Source organism: Mobula hypostoma, chromosome 24 (assembly GCF_963921235.1).
Source record: "Mobula hypostoma chromosome 24, sMobHyp1.1, whole genome shotgun sequence".
Lineage (NCBI taxonomy): Eukaryota > Metazoa > Chordata > Chondrichthyes > Myliobatiformes > Myliobatidae > Mobula > Mobula hypostoma.
The window spans coordinates 8,575,609-8,598,047 of record NC_086120.1 but is presented as its reverse complement, the minus strand read 5'-3'; the positions used below and the strand labels follow the sequence as shown (position 1 = coordinate 8,598,047).

Sequence of the window (22,439 nt, the reverse complement as noted above, 5' to 3'; positions counted from 1 at the left end):
CAGGTAGGCTGGTGCTGGTGATGTACAGGGCATACCCATTGTAGAGAATACCTTGTTTACCACAGTGCAGTTTCCATCCGACGCATGATAAAGGCTGTTAAGAAGGTCTTGACTGTGCATTCATAGAAAGACATGAGTGAGGTTGTGCAGGATCCAGCTCTTTTTAGCCTGCTCAGAAACTTGAGATGTTGGTGAGCTTTCCTGATAGTGTGGATTGTGTTCTGGGACCTGAGAGGCTGTACAAGATGTGCTCTCCTAGGAGTTTGAAACTGCTCGCAATTTCCAGTGCTGTGCTGGCAATGTGATGTGAGTTCTCCTGATGTCAATAATGATATCTTTTGCTTTGTTGACATTGAGAAAGAAGTAATTGGCCCGATACGAGACCACAATCTGTGAGCAGAGTGCAGAGCAATGGGCTCAGCACACAGCCCTGGGATGTGGGGGCTGCACATGTTGGGGATGATGGAGACTGATGAGCAGTTGTACATCCTGACAATTTGAAGTCTCTTTATTGAGAAATCCTATGTCCAGTTGCACAGTGGTGCATTCAGACTGAAGAGTAGGAATTTGTTTACCAAGATCTATGTGACCATGGTGTTGAATGTTAAGCTGAAATCCAGAAACAGCATTCTGATACATGGGTCCTGTTTTCTCAGTGTACCAGAACCACATGCTTGACAGATGCTGCCATCCGACATAGAGTGGGTCTGTCGGTAAGCATATTTATCATCCAGCAGGAGCGGTGCTTCTGACATGTGCCATTACCAGTTAGCTAATCTGAAGCATGTGGGGATAATGAAGTGTTTTAGGTGTCTGTGAAGAGGTCAGTGAACTGATGTGTACATTTCCTGAGTACTCAGCCTGCGATGTTGTCTGGCCCAAGTGTCTTATGGAGCTTGACTCTCTGCAGAGTCCTTTTAATTACACAAACATAAAAGCCAGTGTAAGGAAATGTAAAACTAGAAAAATACAATGAAAGCAACAAGCTGGACTCTAATCAAAAGACCAAAATCAGTACCAGAATGATTATTAGGTTTATTATCACTGGCAGATCCAATACCCTTCCCTTGTGACTCTCTTTTTTGTAAAAAAAAAAGAACTTCTTAATCTTGTAAGACAGGCCATTATTAGTAGTTCTTTAAGAAAAAACAGTCCAAAACATTGAAGGTGACAGAACAAAAGATGGCAATGCGGAAGCATACAAGAATGAGATACATCACCTGATTGAGGTGTGTTATAACAACAACCTTGCACTCAATGTCAGTAAGACCAAGCAATGGATTATGGAATTTGACGTAACACACACCAGTCCTCATTGAGGGATCAGCATTGGAAAGGCTGAGCAGTTTCCTTAAAAGGGGATGACTCAAACAGGCAACATCCATCATTAAGGACCCATCACTCCGGAAATGTTCTCTCTCCATTGTTACAATCAAGGAGGAAGTACAGGAGCCTGAAGACACACACTCAATGTTTCAGCGATAGCTTCTTCCCCTCCGCCATCAGATTCCTGAATGAACAATGAACCCATGAACACCACGTCGGTACTTTCCCCTCTCTTTTTGCACTGGTTATTTACTTTAATCTTTTATATATATTGGCTTCGGGTTAGTTTCAGAGGTGGCTGTTATAAGAAAGTCCTACCAATGGCAGGGCTGAGGGACAGCATCGAGCCGCTGCTCCTGGCTACACAAGAACACTAGAAACAGGGTTCTATGACACAAGAAAAGACCCAAGATGCAGACGATGCAAGGAATTTGCTGAAACCATCCAGCATATAGTAGTAGGATGCAAGATGCAGGCAGGGACAATGTACACTGAATGGCACAACCAATTTGTACTAATTATCCATGGGAACAGCTTTGCTGAGTATGGATTGGATGCTCCCCAGTCCAAATGGGAAAAACCTGAGAAGGTAGTGGAGAATGAGAGAGGTAAGAATCTGTGGGACTCCCAAGTACAGACAGATAAACAGGTACTGGCCAGCCAGTCAGACATCGTAATATTGGAGAAGGTACAGAAGAAAGCAATAGTAATAGCTGTGGCAATCCCAAATGGAAGAATCATTGGGAAGAAAGAATATGAGAAACTGCAGAAAAGAGCAGGGATTAAATGTGTAGATAGAAAGGATGTGGAAGGTTAAAGCTAAACCATTCCCAGTGGTGATAGGAGCACTTGGGGGTGTGACACCTGGACTGGGACAGTGGCTGCAAAAAATTACAGCAATAATATCTGAAATCTTGTACACACATGTCCACCACCTATAAGGGGTTAGAAAAATAAATATCCCTTATTGAATTTTATAGTTCATTATTATTAGAAATTGTTATGCAGAGTTCCTGTAAAACAACAAATTTCAACATGCCAGTGAAACTAAATACGAGTCTAATTATAAAACTTTTCCCTCATACAGAGAATATAGTTTATCTTCTTATGTATTGTTTAGACAATATTATTGCATCTGAGGCAATTATTGTTTGCTACCAGTGTTTCAGTCATAAATGATCATTCCTCACACCATAGAGTGTGGTATTTTTGACAGTACTAATACATTAATATTATTTGACTGTAATCTTCCATTTTGTTATTAATGAACTGTATAATATTAAGACCTTACATTCCAGTCATTGATAAAATTTAACATAAACTTTAGGATCCTTGGAATAAAAAGAGGGCTATGAAATCTATCACTATCACAAATCAGCTAAATCAAATTGGACAAAACTATGAATGGAAGAAATTCTATGGGAACACTGAGAAAGAATTCCATGCAAAATTGAATGTTATTGAGCTGTGTCAAATTTGGAGAAACCAGCTATTTTAATGATCAATTTTATCAATAAAACTGCCTCACCATTTAAAAAAAAGAGCTTTGGTTCTGATCATATCACCTGCTGTCTGGATATGTAAATAGCAATCATCTGTTGCCCCAGCAGGATAGAAGCTGTTATGTTAAGGAGAGGGACAGCCCAGAACATTTACATTTGCATTTTGTATCATATTATCCAAATATCACTGTTTCTGTTTGGCCTCATATTCTTTTAAGAATCTGTCAAGCTCTTGACATTTAAAGGGACATTATCTCTGTTGCTACCCTTGAGTTATGGCAGGGAGAAGAAGAATTGCTTCTGAAATTGTGCCATATTAGTTGTCAAAGCAAATTCACCCCACAGATTTATTCACTGAGATCGTGGGGAAGGCAACGTTAATGTGGCCTGATGGTTTAACCGTGTGACAGTGAGTTCAACCTCATTACATGCCAAAGGCTGGTTTCTTTTCCAATGAAATCAAAGGAGTTTAGAAATGAAGAGATTTGTTCTCTTTAGTGCCACCTAATTTACATCCTCTGGGTGATCACTTCTACCAGTACGATCATTGACAAAAGCATCTGCCATCAGTGCATTAGTGAGGTTGAGGTTAAATATGTTTCTCACTGCTGTTGTTCATTCATTGTCTGTGGCAGTCTCAGTCTGGAAGCTCTGTCTTTCAGGACTTGGAGAACTGAAACTGTGGTGATGCAAGCAAGCCACCCTTTGTGATGGTCATTAAAGTCCCAGAGAACAATTTGTGTCCATGCTTCTCTCAGTACTTGTTTAATATAGGGAACATTGATTCATCAAAGGAGGGAGGCCAGGAGATTGTAAGCAGGAGGAGGTCTATCTGTCCAAGTTTCACCTGATATTATGAGACTTCACTGTGTCTGGATTCAATACACAAGACACCAAAGGATTCTTTCCCCTGCCAGCACACAAACGTGCTCCGAGCTCCAGAGAGTCTTTCCGGACAGGACATAACCAGAATGGTGAGGGGTGAGGGTGGAGTTACATATTGCCTGCACTACTCTTGTCTATTTTTGGAACTATGCTTTGCACAATGGAAAGTGAAGTACCAGAACAGCAGGATGATGGATTTGCAGATTCTCTTCTGTTTATCAATTTTGCAGGCTTTCCTCAAGGCAGAATCCTCACTCCTACTGCTTCATCACTGACTTTCCTCCCATCATAAAGGCAGAAGTGGGATGTTCCCTATCATATGCAGAATGTTCAGTTCCACTTGCAACCTTTCAGCTCATGTTGCAGTCCCAACCTGTTTGCCACCCAGACGTTGATTAAATTCTACCATGACCTGATAAGTGACAAGTGATATTTGCACTCAATCCAGGCAGTAGAGAGCATTTCATTATTTATATCATAAGCCCAGAGATATATGAACTGATTTATGTCATGTGGGCCATCATATCTGCTCCATCATTCCATCATGTTTGATACATTTTCCTTCTCAGCCCCTATCTGCTGCCTTCTCCCATATCCCTTCATGCTCTGACAAAACAAGAATCTAGCAATCTCTGTCTTAATGACTTGGCCACCAGACGTACCTGTAGCAACACATTCCACAGATTCACCACTGTCTGGATATAATTTCTTCCTCATCTGCATTCTAAAAGGATGCTCCTCTATGCTGAGGATGTGTCCTCTGGTCTTAGGTTCCCCCATCATAGGAAACATCCTCTCCACATCCAATTTGTTAAAGCATTTCAACATTCAATAGGTTTCAATGAGGTCACACCTTATTCTTCAGAATTCCTGTGATTACAGGCCCATAGCCATCAAATGCTCTTCATATGACAAGTCTTTCAGTCTTAGAATTATTTTTGTGAAACTCCTTTGAACCCTCTCCAGTATCAGCACATCCTGTCTTAGATACTGGGCCCAAAATTGCTCACAAAATTCCAAGAGAGGCCTTAGAAGTGATTTATAAAGCATAAACATTATATCCATGCTTTTATATTCTGGTCCTCTTGAAATGAATGCTCACATCACATTAGCCTTCCTTAGTTCCAACTGAACCTGCAAATTAACCTTTATGCAATCCTGCACAAGGACTCTCAAGTCCCTTTGTATATCAGATTTTATTTTTTGTTCCATTTGGAATGTATTCTACCCTTTTATTTCTCCAAAGAAAGTGAATGACCATAAACTTCCTAACCCTGTATTCCATTTGCTTCTTCTTTGCCTGTTTCCCTGATCTGTGTTAGTCTCTCTTTAGCCCCTCTACTTCCTCAAAACTACCTATCAGTCCGCTTATCTTGTATTGTCCAGAAGCCTTGTCACAAAGGTATCAATTCTGTCACCAAGTTATTAAAAAATAATGTAAAATAAGCAGTTGCAACACAGACCCCTGTGGATCACAGCTAGTCATCACAGGCAGCGAACCAGAAAAGGCTGCCTTATTCCCCCTCTTTGCCTCCTGCCAATCAGCCACAGTGTTTTGTATGCTACTATCATTCCTATGATATCATTAGGTTATAACTTGATAAGCAGCCTCATGTGCAGCACCTTGTCAAATACTTTCTGAAAATCCACAAACACAACATCCACCTATCTCGTTTTGAATTTCCAGCCTGTTGTTTCTTCAACTAATTCAAACTGACTTGTCAGACACATTTTCCTTTGAGGAAACCATGCTGACAACGGCCTATGTACCCATATTATGAAAAGATGTGCTATGTAGATAGTGCAAAGACATGGAGTTGACAGAAGGCGAGTCACCCTCCACCACTTGAAAGCCTATGACCTAGTGCTGGGTCTGAACTATTTCACTAGCTGGTCCATTTGAGCTTTTGGTCAATATTAACCCTCAAGAGGATTTAGCAATGTCACTGTCATTACTAGACACATGGTTTGCATGTACTTATCAGTCCTTACTGAATGTTGTCAAGGTCTAGGTGGCATCCAGGCTGGGGCTAAAGCATAAGCCAAGGGGTTAAAAGTGAAAGTGGACATTAATTTGCAGTCAGTGAACATCCCATTACTGATTTTATGATTGGAGGAAGATGCTTGATCTGAAGACACTGCTCTGGGATGCTTGACCTCTCTTTCTGTAGACTATGGCTCAACCATTCCTACGTTTCATTATTCCCATTGCTGTTGCTTTCACTAGTGTTCCTTGATGCCACACTCAGTCTAATGTGGCTCTGATACCAAGGCTCCAGCCCAATTGATGTTGCAATGTCTTCTTCACACACATCTGACATTGCCTTCTAAATTGTGGAAGCTGAACCACAGAATAAGTCCGAAACAACTTGATATGGCTATACTCATAAAATTATGACAGAAAGTTGGTCTGACTCCTCTCTCACCATTCTTGTCATATCCTATCCCAAGAAGGATGGACTCTCTAGAGTTGGGATACATTGTTATCAAAGCAGTCGGGTAGAGCACTTGGCACCTTCAGCATTGAATTAAATCAGATTAAATTTTCATGAAATTAGGTCAAATATTGACAAGGAAACCTCCTCTTGATTGCTGTCTTCAGGCTTTCTTCCACTGAGAAATCTGTGTCCTTCCATGTTGATCAACACCTGGAGAAAATACTAAGAGGAGCAAGGACACAGAATATTCCCTGGGACTTTAATGGTCATCACAAAAGGTGGTTCGATTGCACAACCACAGACTAAGCTGACTGTGCCCGTGGCAGGCAGTGAATGAACAACAGCAGACAGAATCACATTTGACCTCAATCTCACCAATCCAGCTATGACAGATGGCTTTGTCAATGATTGCACTAGCAGAAGTGACCACTGGAACATCCTTGTGGAGACAAATCCCATTTCTACGTCGATGACTCCCTCTATTGTATGATGTTGTAAGGAATTACAGACATGTTACAGATCTGACAGCTCAGTACTGGGCATCTATAAGGGCTGTCTGGACTATCAGCATCAGCAGTGTTTTCCACCACCATAATCTGTAACCAGACAGCCTGGCATATCCCTAACCCTCCTTCACTGTTCAGCCAGAGCATCTACTCCAGTGGAATGATGAGCGCTGTTGGAATTCTGGGAGCAGCACCAGTCTGTCCCATCACTGATGATGCCTCACAGTGTTGAGGAGGCAACACAGGACAACATGAGCATTAAATAACAAACACAGCATCTATTGTGCAGATCTGAGAGACTTCATTTCCAATGGATCAAATCAATCCTCTGAGTCTTACCACAATGCATTATGAAGCAGGAGGCTCTGAGAAAATCCCCAGCCTCAATGATGGTTCAGCCAAGCGAGTGAGTGCTAACAAAAAGGTTGAAATATTCACAAGCTATCATCTTGAGATTTGCTCTCTAAACTCTAAATGTTTTACACAGGCATTCAAGAAAGTCTTTTTGTCAATGTTGAATGTCGTACCTCGTTTCAAACATTTATAACCCATCAATCCATCCCTTTTCTTGAGTAATTTAAATATTAACAACTGGATAATATATTAAAAGTGCAAAATACATGATCATTGTAAGGCCTAGCCTGCTGGGAAATGATTGTTCTAAAATAGGAAGAGAATATTTCAAATCACTCCAAATTGTTTCCCAAAGTACCAGTTTGTAATCAATGACATTTAATAAGTGTGAAACTTACACCTGGATTTAGAGATCCTTACATTGTACACCGCATTGAGCAGAACTGCAAAAAGTTTGTAATCACCATGTCATTATTTGCATCAGTAAAGAAGGGAAGGAAGCAGATAATAAAGGATAAAATGTGAGCTTCAGGCAGAAGAAAAAAAACAAAAAAATAATTTTATGAAGATTCTTGATGAAAAACAATCTTAAATACATTTAGGCTCTACAGTGTAATTCATCTTTAACACTCTGGCCAAAGTAAACAGGCAGGAACAATAAGTAGTCAGATCTGACAGAGCTCTCTCCTTCACAGAGCTTATTCACATAGTTACATGGCCTCCTGACACATAAAAAGTTCTCTGAAGTAATTTCTCATTTACTTACACAGAAACTTTCTCCTAGTCCTTTCAATTTCTTGTGCCAAAATTAGGATTATCTCAAATTCCTTGGAGAAAAGAACACAAGACACTCAGCAGGATATCTATCTATCTATCTATCTATCTATCTCTCTCTCTCTCTCTCTCTCTCTCTCTCTCTCTCTCTCTCTCTCTCTCTCTCTCTCTCTCTCTCTCTCTCTCTCTCTCTCTCTCTCTCTCTCTCTCTCTCTCTCTCTCTCCCTCCCCCCCCCCCCCTCTTTCTCTCTCTCGTTCTGGAAAACTTTGATCTCATATCATTCATATTCTGAATGGTGAAACAGGGGAGCAGCTTAAAATGGAATTATCCACATTTCTAAGAGACGTTTAAGTTTCAGGTTCTAAAGGAATGATGGAAGATGTTGATGATGTAAACCTCATACATTCAGACATACTCCACAGCATCCACCAGAAAGTTACTCAGACAACCAACATGGCAGAATGTCTGAAACAATTCCCTTTCTGACTGTCACAATTCAAGGAGAGTAACAAAGATGATGTCCCTTTAAACTGTCAGTGCCCGATAGATTCTTAAAATAGAACGGGCAGAACAGAAACTGTGATATTTGGGTAAAGTTGTAGAAAATCAGATGGTAACGTCTTGTCTCAGTTCTGGCCAGCCCCTCGCCTTAAAATAACAGCTCATTTCCTGCTGGGGCTGCAGATGTTTTTTTTCTCAAATGGTTAAACCAGGTTAAGTTTAAATTAGTTTGCCGGACAGCATAACGCTAAGGGCTCAGAGGGCCAATTCCGTACTGTCAGTAAACAAATAAAAATAAATAAACTAGGTAGACAGCAACTAGATAGACGTGTGTGTGTGTGTGTGTGTGTGTGTGTGTGTGTGTGCGCGCGCGCGCGTGTGTGTGCATGTGTGTGTGTGCGCATGTGTGTGTGTGTGTGTGTGTGTGTGTCTGTGTGTGTGTGTGTGTCTGTGTGTGTGGCTGTGGACCAGCAGTCGCCAGGGATAGGCAGTTGGATGACATGAGGAACTTCTCCAGGTAATACTTGCATAATCGCAGTCGGACTGTGATGTCAAGCAATCGCCAATGTTTCCTGTTACATGTTCCCAGAACTACCATGTAGAGTCAATTAATCTGCCAGCCCTGGAGCACTGCAATGGGGTCCTAGCGTCTTGCTGCAGATTCTGCAGTGAATGATCACAAGTTTTTAAATTAAAACCCAGGATGTTCTCCTTGAGCAGGAGTAAGGTGGCCTATATAATTTCCCTCCTCTCAGGCAAGGCCCTTTCATGGGCAATGGCTTTATGGGAGGAGGACGCTCCAGTGTATTCTGAAATAATGTCTGCTTTTTAAAAATGATGGGGAGTGTATTGTTTCATCCTGCCAGTGGCTCAGAGTCATCCAGTTGCATCTGGGAATGGCTGACTATTCCATTGATTATATATCCTAAGCGCAGAGAGTACAGTGGCATGCAAATGTTTTGTCACCCCGGTCAAAATATCGGTTACAGTGAGTAGCGAAGTGAGTAAAAGATGACTTGATTTCCCGAAAGAATAAAGTTAAAGATGACACATTTCTTGAATATTTTAAGCAAGATTACTTTTTTATTTCCATCTTTTACAGTTTCCAAATAACAAAAAATGAAAAGGGCCCGAAGCAAAGGTTTGGGCACCCTGCATGGACAGTACTTAGTAGCATCCCCTTTAGCAAGTATCGCAGCTTGTAAACACTTTCTGTAGCCAGCTAGGAGTCTTTCAGTTCTTGTTTAGGGGATCCTAGCCCATTCTTCCTTGCAGGAGGCTTCTAGTTCTGTAAGATTCTTGGGTCATCTTCCATGCACTGCTCTTTTGAGGTCTATCCACAGATTATCGATGATGTTTAGATTCGGGGACTGTGAAGGCCATGGCACAACCTTCAGCTTGTGCCTCTTGAGGTCTTTCATTGTGGATTTTGGTGTGTATTTAGGATCATTATCCTGTTATAGAAATCATCCTCTTATCATCTTCAGCTTTTTTACAGAGAGTTTGATATTTGCTTCCAGAATTTGCTGGTATTTAATTAAATTCATTCTTCCCTCTACCAGTGAAATATTCCCTGTACCACTGGCTGCAATAGAAGCCCAAAGCACTATCAATCCACCCCCATGCTTAACAGTTAGAGAGGTGTTTTTTTCATGAAATTTTGCACCATTTTTTCTCCAAACTTACCTTTGCGCATTGCGGCCAGTAAGTTCTATTTTAACGTCATCAGTCCACAGGACTTGTTTCCAAATTGCATCAGGCTTGTTTAGATGTTCCTTTGCAAACTTCTGATGCTGAATTTTGTGGTGAGGATGCAGGAAAGGTTTTCTTCTGATGACTCTTCCATGAAGGTCATATTTGTGCAGGTGTCACTGCACCACAACTCCAGCGTCTGCTAAATCTTCCTGAAGATCTTCTGCAGTCAAACTGGGGTTCTGATTTGCCTTTCTAGCAATACTACGAGCAGTTCTCTTGCAACACACATTAAAGTTGCTGGTGAACACAGCAGGCCAGGCAGCACCTCTAGGAAGAGGTACAGTCGACGTTTCAGGCCGAGACTCTTGGTCAGAACTAACAGCAGTTCTCTTGGAAAGTTTTCTTGGTCTTCCAGACCTCAACGTGACTTTCACCATTCCTGTTAACTTTCAGTTCTTAATTACATTACGAACTGAGGAAACGGATAAATTAAAACGCTTTGCTATCTTATAGCATTCTCCTGATCTGTGGGCATCAATTATTTTAATTTTCAGAGTGCTAGGCAGCTGCTTAGAGGAGCTCATGGCTGCTGATTATTGGGACAAGGTTTGAGGAGTCAGGGTATTTTAAAGCTTTGAAATTTTCATCACCTGGTCTTTCCTAATGATGACTGGAAACATGCCATAGCTCTAACAAACTAATTAAGGTCCGAGACCTTGGTAAAAGTTATCTGAGAGCTCAAATCTATTGGGGTGCCAAACTTTTTCATGGTGCTCCTTTCCATTTTACACTCTAAAATTGTACAAAAGAAAAATAATACACTAATCTTGCTTAAAATATTGAATGGAATGCTTTGTATTTCACTTTATGACTTTTGGAGATCAGGTCATCTTCTACTCACTAAACTATTCACTGTAAAAGAAATTTTTACCAGCGGTGCCCAAATTCCCGCATGCGACTGTAGGTTTTGGTTGCTCCTTTTAGACAGAGATAACATTACCAGCTAAAAGACATACTTGCAACCAGGGTTTAGTTGAGGATCTGCAAGAATTAATGGACATCAGCGTAAGACTCTTCAACTATATTTCTGAAACAAGGCTGGAGAGCGGAGCCGATGTCACCCAGAAGGCCGATTCTTAGAACTGTCCAATGACTGCTCTGGTTCCTCAATCTGATAACCGATGCAGATCCCCGCAGACATCCCAGGAAGAGCCCATGCAACTTGGAAGAACCTGGGTCTCCCAGCGGAGCGAGATGGACGTAGGAGGCAGCGGTGTTGCTGATACTGCGGTAATGCCGGCTTTTGAGTGAAACACCTGCCGTCCAGTGAGGGCAGAACTGGAACACTCTCAAACTTTTCTCCCATTTTGTCATGTATCAGAGTCGCCCTCCCATCACTGTTATCCTCGGGGAGACATCAATATTCTGCGAGAGCCTTGGCAGACTCTCGTTTTGCGGTAATTTTATTGGACACCAGACTAGCAAAGAAAATCCAGATTCCTAAGGTATACCTCTACCAACCCACCTCTGCTATGGCCCTGGGTAAGAGATCGTTGGAAGCTAGACAAATCTATTATCTGGCAGTCTCTCTCAGGTTGACTATTGAAAGTCACCGGGATCGATTCATTTCCATTTATTTTATTGTTAGTGCATTCCCCGAATCCTTGGTTACAGCGCCTATGAAATGTATTCAATCCCACTGGAATTTTTCACGTTTTGGTGTTTTACAACATTGAGTCAGTGAACGGAATTTGGCTTTTTTAAAACACTGATCAACAGAAAAAAAGGCTATTTCCTGTCAAAGTGAAAACAGATCTCTACAAAGTGATGTAACTTAATTGCAAATATAAAACAAAATAATTGAATGCAACAAGAGAAATCTTGCAGGTACTAGAAATCACAACAAAACATACAAAATGCTGGAGGAACAAAGCAGGCCAGGCAGCTTTTATGGAAAAAAGTAGAGTCGATGTTTTCGGCTGAGACACTTCGGCAGGACTGCAGAAAAAGAAGATGAGGAGCAGATTCAAGAGGTGGATTGGGGCGGGGGTGTAAGTGAATAGATAAAAAATAAGATGATAGGTGAAACTGTGAGGGGGAGGGACAAAATCACTGGTGAAAGAGATACAGGTCTGGAGACGGTGGAATCTGATAAGAGAGGACAGAAGGCACTGGAAGAAGGAAAGTGGGGGGGTGTGGAGGAGCACCAGAGGGAAGTGAAGAGCAGGCAGGAAATAAGGTAAGAGAGGGAAAAGAGGTCGGGTATTGGTGAAGGGGGGCAGTCATTACCAGTAGTTTGAGAAATTGATATACATGCCATCAGGTTGGAAGCTACCCAGAGGGAATACGAGGTGTTGTTCTTCCAACCTGATTGCAGCCTCATTGCAACAGTAGATGGGGCCATAGATTGAAGTATCGAAATAGGAAAGGAAAGTGGAGTTAAAATTGTTGGAAAGAGGGAGATCCTGCTTCTTCTGGCGAATGGAACTTAGATGCTTGGCAACACAGTCTCCCAATCTACGTCAGGTCTTATCAATATACAAGATGCCAGACCAGAAACGGGAGACGCGGTATATGACCCTAACATACTCAGGTGAGATGTCTCGCCACACCTGGAAAGACTGTTTGGGACTCTGTTTTTATATTCCCTTGTGTGTGTTGCTTAAATTACTGATTGCATAAGTAGTCACCCACTAAGAGTCAGTATTTAGCAGAACCATCTTTCGAAACAATTACAGCCTTGAGTCTGTGTGAATATTTCTCTATCAGCTTTATATATGTGGACCCTGAAGTTTTCCACCTTCTTCTTTACAGAACTGCTCAAGCTCTGTCAGATTGCATAGGGATCGTGAGTGAACAGCCCTTTTCAAGACGAGCCACAAATTCTCAATTTGATTGAGGTCTGGACACTGCCTTGGCCACTCCAGGGCATGAACTTTGTTGTTTTTAAGCCTTTCTTGTGTTGCTTTGGCTTTATGTTTGTGGTCATTTTCTTGCTGGAAAACTAATCTCCCAAGTCACAGTACTCTTGTAGACTGGATTAGTTTTCCTGTAGGATTTTTCTGTATTTTCCTGCATTCATTTTACCCTCTACCTTCACAAGCCTTCCAGGGCCTGCTCTAGTGAACCATCCCCAGAGCATGATGCAGCCTCACCATGCTTCAAGGGAGGGACGGTGTATTTTTGCTGATGTGCGGTGTTCGACTTATTCCAAAATATTGTTCAGCCTGATGGCCAAAATATCCAATATTGGTTTAATTAGACCATTAAATTTCTTGAAGCTGACTTCAAAGTCTTCTACATGCCTTCTGGCAAACTCTAGTAGCTTCCATCTGCTACTCTTCCATAAAGCTGCAACGGCCAAAACAACCGGGCAACATTTACTGTCGGTGCAGTCTCTCCCATCACAGCCACAGAAGCTTTTAGCTCCTCCAGATTTGTCGTAAGTCCTTTGGTGGTCTCCCTCACCAGTTCCCTTCTTGCATGGTCACTCAGTTTTTGAGGATGGCCTGCTCCAGGCAGATTTACAGCTGTGCCATATTCTTTCCATTTCTTGATGATTGACTTAACTGTACTTAACTGAGATATTCAGAGACTCAGACATTTTCTTGTATCCACTTCCTGATAATAATTTTCAATAACCTTTTTGCAGAGTTGCTTGAACTGTTCTTTTGTCTTCATGGTGCAGTTTTTGCCAGGATACTGACTCACCAGCAGTTGGTCCTTCCAGATATGGGTGTATTCTTACTACAATCAATTGAAACACCTTGGGGTCATTGTCTTGCTGGAAAACAAATGTTCTTCCGACTCACTGTTTTCTTGCAGACTGCATTAGGTTTTCCTCCAGGATTTCCCTGTGTTTTGCTGCACTCATTTTACCCTCTGCCTTCACAAGTCTTTCAGGGTCTGCTGCAGTGAAGTTCCCCAGAGCATGATGTAGCCAGCACCATGCTTCAAGATAGTTATGAAGTGGTTTTGCTGATGTGCGGTGCTTGGCTTACATGAAACATAATGTTTAGCGCAATAGCCAAAATGCTAAAAATTGGTTTCATCAAACTACAAAACCATTTTTGAGCTGACTTCAGAGTCTTTTTACATGCCTTCTCACAATCTCTAGCAGAGATTTCATGTGAGGTTTTTTTTTCAACAGTGGCTTTCTCTTTGACTCTCTCCAAAAAGCTGCAATTGCTGAAGCACCCAGGCAACAGTTGTTATATGTGCAGTCCCACTATTCTCAGCTATTGAAGCCTGTATCTCCTCTTGATTTGTCCTAGGTCCCTTGCTGGTCTCCCTCACTAGTCCCCTTCTTACACGGTCACTCAGTTTTTGAGGATGGTCTGCTCCAGGCAGACTTACTCCTGTGCCATATCTTGATGATTGACTTAACTGTACTCCGAGAGATAGTCAGTGACTTGGACATTTTCTTGCATCCATTTCCTGACTCTACTTTTCAATAACCTTTTTACAGAGTTGCTTGGAGTGTTCTTTTGTCTTCATGATGTACTTTTTGCCAGGATACTGTCTCACCAGCATTTGGACCTTCCAGATGCAGGTGGACTTTTACTACAATCATTGAAACACCTTGGTTATCCATGGGAGATATCCATTTAAATAATTATGTGACTTCTAAAATCAACTGGTGGTACCAGTGATGTTTTGGTGTGTCATTTTAAAGGGGTGTTATGTATGCAATCAGTATTTTGAGTTTTATATTTTTTAATTAATTTAGATCACTTTGTAGAGATATATTTTCACTTTGAAATGAAAGAGTCCTTTTCTTTTAATCACAGTCAAAAAAGCCACTGAATTAAATCTACTGTGATTCAATGTTGTAAAACAATAATACATGAAAAGTTCCAAGGGGGATGAATACTTTTTATTGGAAATATATTTGTAGTTACAACTTCATAATTTTAGGTTAATTGGTTCTCCGGTACCATTCCAGTTTGGGTGACCCTATGCTAATGGTTCTGAGAGGCCTGCCTAAGTTTCAGAGTCAAGTCATCAATTGAGTTGCATCCTGACCCCTCAAGGCTGGATGTGTACTGAATGGAGTTGTCTCGAGTGCCTTCAGAGTATTTGGATTTGTTGGGTGTGTCCATCAAGAAGAAAGCCACTTTGCCTTCTCCGCATAGGGACTATCATTGTGCCGTCAATTTAAAACGGGTATGTGTCCACCATGGGAAGGCTGTATGCCTCGTCTGTTACTGATAGACAAACAATGGAGCAATATTCTGGGAGTTGTGGAGTGACAAAGTAATGGTTATGGCAGGGATCTCTGAGATTAATTGTTAGAAGTATTTTAGAAGCTGCAAATGACCCTGTCAACAGTAAACAGTGCATAATCATGTATGAGTTTCCAACATTCCTTGGAAGCATTCCATGTGTTTCTACCTGGCATTTGCAAATTAATAATGATTCACTCTGAAGAAGAATCAGACTTTTCTATAAGCTGTCAATGATAAACATCTCATTGTCATTACTGTGTGATCTTTTTTTTTCAGGCTTCCCTGACCTATATGAACTAGTTGTAGAAGCAATAAAGGATTCTCCAATTCTACCGGAGGGAAAACAAAAGCAGCTGCTCAATCAGAATGTGTGAATGTCACAAAAATGCATTTGAACCTTTGTACTCAATACTTGGTGCAAGACTGGATACAGGAAAGAGAGGATTGGTGGAAATTGCCAACGCCTGCAACATGAACAGTGTCATTCATGTCCTTATCATGGCTTCTGACCAGACATTCTGTTATGCTACTCAATGAGAGTGATTTACAGTTATTAATGATGAAGCTTCAATGGTCATTTGCTTTCTCGGAACATACGCAGAGACCGACCATCTCTCCCAGCAGCTTGTTGAAAGCTTCATCTCCTGCATGGTTTAATTAACAGGTGCACCATGACTGTTCAGAGTAGATAAGATACCTATTGGAAAGCTACATAAAGAAAGGAATCATAAAGGAATTCTCATAGGCAGATATATTCAAGCAGTATAGAAGGTCGAGGTCCAGAAAAAAAACATTGACGGAAAGAATATTCGGTTTGGATCCTTTGTTATTGCTGTTGTCGTGCTGCCTTTCAAGAAGAAGCGTTTACAGATCCAGGCCTAGCATTTCCACCACCTAACAAGTTCTACAAATATCTGATCGTTCAAGTGACCCTCATATTTCAATGAATATTCCTAATACAGATAATTCAGCATCACCAGCTGAGCAACAACACATGACTGCCAAGACTCCAAATAAACAAACAAAAACAAAATATAAAGAACATTCGCTATTGGTGTCGTTTGAAATAATCAATTCCCATGAAAAATGTAAATAGGAGACTGCAGCATCCGGAATTAGTTCCTTGTCACAGAATTATTTTGCAGTGACCTCTGTGGGGAAAACATATGTCCAAGCAAATTGTAGGGCTGTGTCTGTCCTCATCAACTACTTTGTTTCTGACATCTGTATCTGTCTTCCAAGTTAGATTCTATGAGCATTCACTGTGGTTCAACAGAAATAGTATCACATGATAGTATGTGGGAATAAACGGGACCTTTTCAGAATGGCAGGCGGTGACTAGTGGGGTACCGCAAGGCTCAGTGCTGGGACCCCAGTTGTTTACAATATATATTAATGACTTGGATGAGGGAATTAGATGCAGCATCTCCAAGTTTGCGGATGACACGAAGCTGGGTGGCAGTGTTAGCTGTGAGGAGGATGCTAAGAGGATGCAGAGTGACTTGGATAGGTTGGGTGAGTGGGCAAATTCATGGCAGATGCAATTTAATGTGGATAAATGTGAAGTTATCCACTTTGGTGGCAAAAATAGGAAAAGAGATTATTATCTGAATGGTGGCCGATTAGGAAAAGGGGAGGTGCAACGAGACCTGGGTGTCATTATACACCAGTCATTGAAAGTGGGCATGCAGGTACAGCAGGCGGTGAAAAAGGCGAATGGTATGCTGGCATTTATAGCGAGAGGATTCGAATACAGGAGCAGGGAGGTACTACTGCAGTTGTACAAGGCCTTGGTGAGACCACACCTGGAGTATTGTGTGCAGTTTTGGTCCCCTAATCTGAGGAAAGACATCGTTGCCATAGAGGGAGTACAAACAAGGTTCACCAAATTGATTCCTGGGATGGCAGGACTTTCATATGAAGAAAGACTGGATGAACTGGGCTTGTACTCGTTGGAATTTAGAAGATTGAGGGGGGATCTGATTAAAACGTATAAAATCCTAAAGGGATTGGACAGGCTAGATGCAGGAAGATTGTTCCCGATGTTGGGGAAGTCCAGAATGAGGGGTCACAGTTTGAGGATAAAGGGGAAGCCTTTTAGGACCGAGATGAGGAAAAACTTCTTCAAACAGAGAGTGGTGAATCTGTGGAATTCTCTGCCACAGGAAACAGTTGAGGCCAGTTCATTGGCTATATTTAAGAGGGAGTTAGATGTGGCCCTTGTGGCTATGGGGATCAGGGGATATGGAGGGAAGGCTGGGGCAGGGTTCTGAGTTGGATGATCAGCCACGATCATAATAAACAGTGGTGCAGGCTCGAAGGGCTGAATAGCCTACTCTGCACCTATTTTCTATGTTTCTATGCTTCTATGATAACAGATATGATCATTGTTAAAGGCAGTGTAGAAGTATATGATAACAATGGTGAAATTGACAAGTTTTTCCACAAAATCAGGATACTGCACCGATGCATTTGACAATGTAATGGAAAAAGATGGGGATGGATGCCCGAGTAGGTTTTCGAATAAAAACTCTCCCACATACCCAACAAAACAGAGGCATAGCGAGGCCCATGTGAGTACAAATGGTTTTGAGCTTCTTGAATGTTGTTGAAGCTGTTCTCATCCAGACAACTGGAGAGCATTCCATCACACTACTGCCTTGAGCCTTGTAGGTAGTGGACAGGACCTGGTGAGCTAGGATGTAAGATAATGCCCTGAGTATGTAGTCCATTATGTCAAAAGCTTTAATTCCCACCCTGTCTACCTGTGACTACACTTTCAGTTAATCTTGTTCTTGTGCTCTAAGGTACATCTGTTCAACAACACTCCCCAGAGCCATGTCATTCATGTTAAAGTCCGACCTAGATTTGATCTTACAAAATGCAATGCCTTGCACTTATCCAAATTAAACTCTATTTGACATTCACCATCTCCCTGTAATTTATAATGACCTTCTACATTATCTGTCTACAATACCACATATTTCACTTTACTGTCATAGAAACATAGAAACATAGAAAACCTACAGCACAATACACACGCTTCAGCCCAAAATGCTGTGCAGAACATGTACTACAAACTTCTGCAAACTTATTAATCATGTCTCATATGCTCTTTTTCGGATTGTTGATAGAGATGCCAAATATCAATGGGCCCAGCACCATTGCCTAAGGTACACCACCAGTAATGGGTACCCAGACTGAGAAACAATTCTCTGCTTTGTTTTTTGTCCCTCTACTTTTTAATATCAAGCCAATTATGTCTCCAGTTAGCCAGCTCTTACTGGATTCCATGTGATCCATCCTTTCAGAGCAGCGTAATAAGTGAACATTAAAGACTTTCAGAAGTTCATATAAATCACGTCTATGGCCCTGCCCTCAATGGCTTTCATATATTGCATCATCAAAAATCTTAATCAAGTTCATAAGACATCATCTCCCATACACAAGGCAAAGCCAATGCCTCTAATCAACCCATGTCTGGAGTGTCACAGCCTGAACGTTGACTGTGCTCTTTTGTTTTGATGCTGCCAGGCCTGCTGAGTTCCTTTCATACTTTGTGTGTGTTGTTTGGATTTCCAGCATCTGCAGATTTTCTCCTTCTCATGTCTTTCAAGATGCGTGCATAACTTATCCCTCAGAATGTCCTCCAGTAACGGGATTATAGCAAGAAAGTGTTGTTCAGGCCAAGATCATGTTACTATAACCTGACTAAATGATAAGGCAGCAAGGGATGGCCATGTGGACTGGTCCTGTCCCATTCACCAGTGTTCTTTTGCTCAGAGAGAATGATGATCAGACTCAGGTCATGAGGACTCAATCTGTGTGAGAACAGCTTTAGTGACCACATTTGTTTGCTAATGTCAATGGACATTTAAATTTCACTGATGAACACATATGTATTTTCTCAATGCCAGTCAGATCCTAACACCACATTTCTCTTGGCTCTTGCTCAACCCCTCAACACATTCAGGCTGATTTGTTCTTGGCCTCAACTCTGCCAATCCCAATGTTCCCAGCACAGCCTCAACTCCATTACAGTGCGGCATCTGTCCAGTTCAGACTGAAGTATAGTCGATGTCTACTCCTCCATAACTGTCTGAGGTGGAGAATGCCACAGGTTCTGGACCCATGAAGAAGAGAAATTTTTCCCAGCTCCTACATTATTGGGGCACCCATCATTCTGAAATTGCATTCCTCGGGAGAATCCGGGACCCGGAAGTGAGGTGCCCTCTCAGCAACTGTCCCTTTCCCGCGTCCCATATTGTCAGTTCTTATGTAATGTCTAAGTTGCCTGTTTCTATCGTGATTCGATCATTTCATACCGGTAGCTGAATTATGGGCACTTTTTTTTCAACACTGTGCCTGTATTTAAATAAACTGAAAATGAAAAAAAAACTTTTGGAAAATTGCCATAATCCCCCTCCAGCATCACAATAATGTTGTTGCAACAGCTGAACACTGAACACAGGACCTGACAACCCCATCACACTGGGCTAAGATATGTTTTGGCATGAGAACATTATCTTGAGCATAAATTCCTACACCTTTAGCAGTGGAGAGGCCCATTCCCATGAAGAGGATGGGGTGGCACAGTTGTGTAGTGATATGCACAAAGTTTACCGTTTACCTCGGTTGAGTTCCCGATGCTGGCTGTAAGGAGTTTGCACGTTCTCTGCATGACTGCATGGGTTTCTTCCAGCTGATCCAGTTTCCTCCGACATTCAAACAATGTAACGGTCATAAGGTCATTGTAAATTCACCTGCGATTATGCTAAGGTTAAATTGATGGGATGCTGTATGGAATGGCTTGAAATGCCCGGAGGGCCAACTCCACACTGTATCCCAATAAATAGTCTATAACTAAGTAGATAGATAGATAAAAAGCTCAATAAAGAAAGAGACAAACAGATAAATAACAAATAAATAAACAGATGGATTGATGGATAAATAGATAGGCTGAGAGATAAATGAACAAGCAAGAAAATAGTGAGAATGGTGCTGTGGGTTCATCTGCGGATCATAAATGTGAGAGTTCATTTTTCAGGAGACAGAGCACCAGGAAGGAAACCCACCGAATCATACTCTTTACTTTTAGCAATGAGGGAGGTGATGTCAGTACTGGCCATTCCAGCAGGGAATTCATATTTGAGTATCATCATCCTTCCACCAAACTCACAATGCTCCTCGTCTGGACTGACATTTCACAGCATTGTGTGTGCAGATCTAGGAATTTTGATAAATTTCTTATCTTGAACAGATTACCTACCAACTCAGCTTTGCTTAATATTACAGTGAGTCATGACCAGAAAAAATTACTTTGTAAAACTTGACTTTGAAATTGAGAAACTGATGAATTTTGAAGTATATTTGAAAAACACGTATTTAACGAAGGAAGTTTGACCATGGTAAAAATGGGTCATTGTACAGTTATCCCATTCTCAGTTGTGGTTGTTACAATCAAGCAAATTTTCATCAACTCAGTGCCCAGCATGGGTCTAAATTCATTAATTCACCCATTCTACAGTACTACTTGGAGGCTGATGAAACTTCGGATTAAAATCTCTCAATGAATGAATACTATCCTTTGGGTTGGGAACAGGAAATATGGTTGCCCTTCACATTGTGGCATTGTTTAGTTCCCTCATTTGACCCATGGACATGGCCACGCTGTTGTTTCCAGTCCCAGAGATCCAGGAATCAAACCTGCCCTCATGTCTGTTGTTTCTCCAATGTACTCAAGTTGAATTCTTCAGTTGCATGAAAGCATACAAGAAGTAGCTTCAAATACCACTATCATATCAGTTATCAATGAAAGGAACGTGAATACCACCATTTTACACATCTGCCCAAAGTTAAAAAAACTCAGTTATATTCTTCCTGTGTTCCAATTTTCCAACTTTCTCTGAGGGCACCTGGAGCAGCAGTTCACTGACACAGTGACCACTCTTCCCAGCGGAAGCCAGGCAGTGAGTGTGGCAGACAAGGGCAAGTGAACCCATCTAGCCCAGTTCGGCGCTCCTCACACAGAGAGCAATCTGGATCACAGGTATTGAGCAGGAGTATGGACATCCTAATGAGCAAGGGCGCTTGTTTTAGTAACTGCATCCTCTACAGAAGATTGATTTATGTATTCTAAAAAAGAAACCAAGCAGTGGAACTTGTTGGTTTATAGATCTCTGTATATCATTATTGTAAAGGCATTTCTATGATATAATATCTATCGACAAATGGATGGATATGGTCAATGAAATACATCACTCTTGAATCAATTGCACATTTATTGCATTCAGTTCCAGTCAACCCATAATAGGAAGGAAGTGGCAGCTTTGGAAAGGGTGCAGAAAAGTTTTACCAGGATGCTGCCTAAAGTTGAGGGCAAGTGCTATAGGGAAGTGTTGGGCAAATCTGGCATATTTTTCCCATGATAAAAGTCTCCTATACGAGATGGCATGCACCTATGATAAGAGGTAAGTTCAAAGGACATTTGCAGGGATATTTTTGCAGAAAGTGTGACCTTGAATGCACTGCCAGAGTGGGTAGTGGAGTCAAATATGATTGAGGCATTTAAAAAGTTTTTAGGTAGGCACATGAATCTGCAGAGAAGGAAGACATATGAACATTGTGTAGGCAGAAAGGAATTGTTTTGTGAGGCATTAATTAACCTCGTGGCTCAAAAGGCCTGTTCTGTTCTGTACAATTCTCTGTTCCTTTCCTATCAATATGAATCCAAATTTCTCCATTCCTGATCTCCTTGAGAGACCATGGATTCACAGATTTGTGACCTGTGTTCGCATTATCCAGTGGATTGTCATTAATGAATGTTAATGATGCAGTGTACCTTAGCTGCATTTAGGAGAATTGCTCCACTGGAGTTAATTATTTCATTACTTTCCCACAGAAACTAATATCCTGAATGTCCTTACAGCTGCCGATATATACATAGCAACCAGCACAGTTTTTGATGTTATAATCAACTCTGAAATCTGCACTTCAGCAGTTTGCTACAGAGCGGAGTAGAATAATGCTGTTGTCATTCCTCTCCCCTTACTGACTCTCCAATTGTTATCCCACAATTGATCAGCTCACTGGTTTGGACTGCAGCTGCATTTGGCAAAGTGGTGCACTGTAAACCAGAGCTCACCAGTTCCAGGGCTGCCCAGGATCCCCCTTATTTTCATCTTCTTCCTCCAGAAGCATTGGACCATGCATTGGGAGGATCGACTTAA

The 22,439-nt window shown here is 41.5% G+C and overlaps 1 pseudogene; it reads left to right on the top strand.

Annotated features, from left to right (window-relative positions):
• Nucleotides 1-16,456, top strand: part of LOC134337163 (ubiquitin carboxyl-terminal hydrolase 35-like) — a 42,542-nt pseudogene extending 26,086 nt beyond the window's left edge.
• The last annotated feature ends 5,983 nt before the right edge of the window (nt 16,457-22,439 follow it).